Below are 6267 nucleotides of genomic sequence, written 5' to 3'. Positions count from 1 at the left end.
ATCAAAACCATATGATTACTTCAATACATGCAGGAAAATATTTGACCAAGTACAATATCTATCCATAATAAAACCCTCAACAAAGTAGGTTTATGGAAACATAACATAATATAGGGCCTATACGAAAAACCCACAGCTAACATCATACTCCATGATGAAAAACTGAGAGCTTTTCCTCCAAGCTCAGGAACAAGATAAAGATGTCCACTCTTACCACTTTTATTACCACAACTGGAAGTCCTAGCCACAGCAATCAGATAAGAAATAAGAGGTATCCAAATTGTAAAGAAGTAGTATAACTCTATTTGCAGATGACATGATACTATATACAGAAACCCTTAAAGACTCCACCAAAAAACTACAAGAACTCATAAATCAATTCAGTAAAGTTGCAGGATACAAAATCAATATACAGAAGTGAATTACATTTCTATATGCTAACAATGTAGTAGTAAAGAAAAATTAAGACAATTGTACCCAAAATACCTAGGAATAAATTAAACTAAGGAGGTAAAGGACCTGTACTCTGAAAACTATAAAACACTGATAAAGAAATTGAAGATGACACAAACATATGGAAAGATATTCTATGCTCATGGATTAGAAGAATAAATACTGTGAAAATGTCATTATCCAATGCATCCTACAGATTTAATGTAATCCCTATCAAAATACAACAGCATTTTTCACAAAACAAATAATTCTTCATCAATCACCAATTTGTTAGAACCATGCACAATTGTAACTTCTTTCCCAGTGATTTTGAGCAGTTTGCCAGAATCACTTAAATTGATCCCCTCAGCTAGCTCAGCCAAATCCAACATGTCCCCAGTGAACTGGTCAAATTGAACAACTGGGTTGGTTCCAGTTACCTTACAGAGAACTTCAGTGTCTTCTCTTTGAATATCTCTAGCCACCGTAATCTTCATTTTGTTCAGGAAATGTAATGCAAGATCACTAAGAGCAGCATCTCTTAAGAATAAACTTCTGTATAAGAACATTATATCCGGCTTAAAAATTTTGCTTCACTAAATTTAGAATATAGGCTCTCTTTTTTCTTAGCATTGGGCCCATCTGGACATATCGGAAATTACTATGTAATTATCCCTATCTGTTTTGGGAGCAGATAAGGAAAACTGAGTAAGCCCAATCTTAGCCTTTTTAACTCTGGTTAGGTCATCTTTTGGGTGACAACCAGCTGTTTTACATTTGTAGTCATCATTTGTCTCACTCAATTTCATTATATATATATATATATGTGCTATATAAAGTACATAAACTGTACACATAACTATACATGAGATTCTTGATCTCAGGGTTGTAAATTCAAGCCTCATATCATGGGTAGAGATTACTTAAATACATAAACTTAGGGTGCTTGGGTGGCTCAACTGGATGAATGTCTGACCTTGGTTTTGGCTCAGGTCATGATCTCAGGGTCATGGAATCAAGTCCCTCACTGGGCTCCACACTTGGCAGGGAGTCTGCTCAGCAGGGAATCTACTTGAGATTCCCTCTCTCCCAAGTAAAAAAATAAATCTTAAAAAGAATAATAAAAAATAAAAATAAACTAGAACAAAACAAAACAAAACAAAACAAAACAAAACAAAACAAAAACACTATTCACCCATTCCCTGACCCTGGCAACTACCATTCTGGTTATCAATGAGGTTGTTTTTTAAATTTTTTTCTTTTTTTTAGATTCCACCTGGGAGAGACATCATAATTATTTGGTTTTCTCCATATGACTTACTTTACTTGGCATAATACCCTTCAGGTTTCTTTTTTTTTTTTAATTTTTTTAAAAATTTTTTTTATTTATTTATGATAGTCACAGAGAGAGAGAGAGAGGCAGAGACACAGGCAGAGGGAGAAGCAGGCTCCATGCACCGGGAGCCCGATGTGGGATTCCATCCCGGGTCTCCAGGATCGCGCCCTGGGCCAAAGGCAGGCGCCAAACCGCTGCGCCACCCAGGGATCCCCACCCTTCAGGTTTCTTAACTAGCTTGGTATCTCTAAGCTCTACACCAGTAGCTGCAGGCAAGTCCATCACTTCCCTCACTGCATTTCCACTTAATGGGGAAAGCAGACTTGAACATGAAGAAAATGAGTTCAGTGAAGTGGTTGCATTTTTTTAACAGTTTCTCTGTCACTCAGTTCCATGGGTCAAGACGAGTTAAGGTTTCAATACCCTTTTCCAAATCCTTCTGGAATGACTTGGAAATTATGGATAAATCCCTTTCTGAAAAAGCTTCATACAGGAATCTAAGAGAACCAGCAATGATCATCATCAGTGTGGTACCACCTCCTACTTCTTTATCTTGAGACTTAGGCAGCTCTGCCAGCATTCTGGCTGCTGGGTTATAATGCTTGCATTTGCTTCAGAACAGTGATGACATCGTTTGTAATGGTCACATCACCTTTCCTGTGTCAATTATTTTTATCTTTTTTTGTCCTAGGCTTGTTCTAATAGCATTGGCAATGGCTTTGACCATGGAGAACTTGAAGTAGATTTGGGTTGGCTTCTGCAGTTCTCATAGGTGCTTTTCCTGCAGCTGCTAGCAGCCCTGGGGAGCATCCATTCCAGAACACCACTGTTTGGACATGGCAAGCCTGGAGAGTTTGGGTGAGCTCAGAAAGGACAGATGGATGTGGGTTCCAATTGGCTGCAGAATAATGGCATGCACTGTTAACCATGTAGATTAGAACATTTCACTCCAAAATATGAAATTTTTGCATATTATCTTGAGCTTAAGGCAACTGAAAAATAGCATGTACAGGAGGAGCTCTCTGCCCTCTTCTTTTCTGTCTAAAACCAGGGCATAAATTTCCTAGGAGAAAGGTATTTTGTTTTTTTTTTTTACAGAGAGAGCACATGTACACACAAGTTGGTGGTGGGGGAAGGTACATAAGTGGGGGGAGAGGAGGGAGGAAGGAAGGAGGGAAAGGGAGGGAAAGAGAGAGAGAGAGAGAGACAGACTTTTAAAAGAAGGCTCCACACACAGCACAGAGCACAACGAGGAGCTTGATCTCATGACCCTGAGATCATGACCTGAGTTAAAACCAAGAGTTGTGTGCTTGGGTGCTTAACTGACTGAGCCACCCAGGTGCCCATGCCCCCTGCTGTTTTAGTTTCAGAGGTAGAATTTAGTGATTTATCAGTTGCATATACACCCAGTGATCATCACATCAATTTTATTTTTCCTTCCCTTCCCCTAGGTTCATTTGTTTTGTTTCTTAAATTCCACATATGAGTGAAATCATATGGTATTTGTCTTTCTCTGTCTGCCTTATTTTGCTTAGCATAATCCATCTACTCTACTCTAGAGTAGTTCCATCTACTTTGTTGTAAATGGCAAGATTTCATTTTTTTGATGGCTGAGTAGTATTCCATTGTGTATATATACCAAATCTTCTTTATCCATTCATCTGTTGATGGACATCTGGGTTCTTTCCATAGTTTGGCTATTGTGGACATTGCTGCTATAAACATTGGGGTGCAGGTGTCCCTTCGGATCACTCTATTTGTATCTTTGGGGTAAATACCTAGTAGTGCAATTGCTGGGTCATAGGGTAGCTCTATTTTCAACTTTTTAAGGAATCTCCATTCTGTATTCCAGAGTTGCTGCACCAGCTTGCATTCCCACAAACAGTGTAAGAGGGCTGGTTCCCCTTTCTCTGCATCCTTGCCAACGTTTGTCATTTCCTGACTTGTTAATTTTAGCCATTCTGACTGGTGTGAAGTGGTATCTCATTGTGGTTTTGATTTGTATTTCCCTGATGCTGAGTGCTGTGAACATTTTTTCATGTGTCTGCTGGCCATCTGTATGTCTTCTTTGGAGAAATGTCTGGTCATGACTTCTGCCCATTTCTTGATTGGATTATTTGTTCTTTGGGTGTTGAGTTTGATAAGTTCTATATAGATTTTAGATACTAGCCTTTTATCTGATGTGCCATTTGCAAATATCTTCTCCCATTCTTCTCCCTTTTGGTTTTGTTGACTGTTCCCTTTGCTGTGCAAAAGCTTTTTATCATGATGAAGTTGCTGTGGCTGAGGTCAAAGAGATTTCTGCATGTGTTCTCTTCTAGGATTTTGATGGATTCCTGTCTCACATGTAGGTCTTTCATCCATTTTGAATCTATTTTTGTGTATGGTGCGAGGAAATGGTCCAGTTTCATTCTTCTGCATGTGGCTGTCCAATTTTCCCAACACCATTTATTGAAGAGACTTTTTCCCATTGGATATTCTTTCCTGCTTTGTTGAAGAGTAGCTGACCATAGAGTTGAGGGTCCATTTTTGGGTTCTCTATCCATTGATCTATATGACTGGTTTTGTGCCAGTACCATACTGTTTTGAGGATTACAGCTTTGTAATAGAACTTGAAGTCCAGAATTGTGATGCCACCTTTCAACAATCCTTTGGCTATTGGGAGTCTTTTCTGATTCCATACAAATTTTAGGATTATTTGTTCCAACTCTGTAAAATAAGATGGCATTTAAAAAAATTTTATTGGAGTTCAATTTGCTTACATATAGCATATCACCCAGTGCTCATCCCATCAAGTGCCCCCCTCAGTGCCTGTCAGTCACCCCAACCCCCCACCCACCTCCCTTTCCACTACCCCTTGTTCGTTTCCCAGAGTTAGGAGTCCCTCATGTTCCGTCTCCCTCTCTGATATTTCCCACTCATTTTCTCTTTCCCCTTTATTCCTTTTCACTATTTTTTATATTCCCCAAATGGATGTAAGACCATATAATGTTTGTCCTTCTCCAATTGACTTATTTCACTCAGCATCATACCCTCCAGTTCCAGTTGATGGTATTTTGATAGGGATTCCATTGAATGTATAGGCTGCACTAGTAGCATAGATATTTTTAATAATATTTGTTCTTCTGACTCATGAGCATGGAAAGTTTTCTATTTCTTTGTGTCTTCTTCAATTTCTTTTCATGACTGTCATGACTGTCAGAAAACTAGAGAGTTTTCTGAGTACAGATTCTTTGCCTCCTTGGTATATTCCTAGGTATCATCTTATGGTTTGGGGCACAATTATAAATGGGATTGACTCCTTAATTTCTTTCTTCTCATTGTTAGTGCATAAAAATGCAACTGATTTCTGTGCATTGATTTTACATTCTGCCACTTTGCTGGATTCATGTAGGAGTTCTAGCAATTTTAGGGCTGAGTAGTGGGTTTTCCATACAGAGTATCATGTCATCTGTAAAGAGTGAGAATTTGACTTCTTTGCTGATTTAGATGCCTTTCATTTCTTTTTGTTCCCTGATTGCAGAGGCTAGGACTTCTAGTACTAAGTGGAACAGCAGTGGTGAGAGTGGACATCCCTGCCATGTCCCCAACCTTAGGGAAAAGCCCTCAGTTTTTCCCCATTGAGAATGATATTCACCATGGGCTTTTCATAGATGACTTTTATGACACCGATCTATGTTTCCTCTATCTCTACACTGTGACAAGTTTTAATCAAGAAAGGATGCTGTACTTTGTTAAATGCTTTTTCTGCATCTTTGAGAAGACTGTATGGTTCCTGTCCTTTCTTTTATTTAAAGTAGTGTATCACATTGATTGATTTGTGGATGTTGAACCACCCTCAAAGCCCAGGAACAAATCCCACTTGGTTGTGGTGAATAATCTTTTAATGTACTGTTGGATCATATTAAGCTAGTATCATGAGGAGAATTTTGCATCCATGTTCATCAGGGATATTGGTCTGTAATTCTTTTTGGTGGGGTCTTTGGTTTTGGGATCAAGGTAATGCTGGCCTTAAAAAATGAGTTTGGAAGTTTCCCTCCCATTTCTATTTTTTGAAATAGCTTCAGAAGAATCAATATTATTCTTTGAATGTTTGGTAGAATTCCCTTGGAAGCCATCCAGCCCTGGACTCTTCTTTGTTGGGAGGTTTTTGCTTCAATTTCATTGCTGGTTATGGGTCTGCTCTGATTTTCTATTTCTTCCTGTTTCAGTTTTGGTAATTTATGCATCTGTAGGAATGCAACCATTTCTTTCAGATTGCCTAATTTGTTGGCATATAGTTGCTCATAATATGTTCTTATAATTGTGTTTCTTCAGTGTTGGTTGTGATCTCTCCTCTTTCATGATTTTATTTGGATCTTTTCTCTTTTTGACAAGTCTGGCCAGGGGCTTGTCAAACTCATTCTTTCAAAGAACAAGCTCTTCATCTTGTTGATATGTTCTATTGTTCTTTTGGTTTCTATTTTCATTGATTCCTGCTCTAATGTTTATTACTTCTC

The 6267-nt window shown here is 38.5% G+C and overlaps 1 pseudogene; it reads right to left on the bottom strand.

The window, feature by feature from the left end:
• Window positions 1–686: 686 nt before the first annotated feature.
• On the bottom strand, window positions 687–2495 carry LOC121477356 (annotated as a pseudogene).
• Between the last annotated feature and the right edge of the window lie 3772 nt (window positions 2496–6267).

This window comes from Vulpes lagopus, chromosome 2 (assembly GCF_018345385.1).
Source record: "Vulpes lagopus strain Blue_001 chromosome 2, ASM1834538v1, whole genome shotgun sequence".
In the NCBI taxonomy this organism is placed as follows: domain Eukaryota; kingdom Metazoa; phylum Chordata; class Mammalia; order Carnivora; family Canidae; genus Vulpes; species Vulpes lagopus.
Note: the sequence above shows the minus strand (reverse complement) of the source record. Positions and strands in the feature narration are given on the sequence as shown.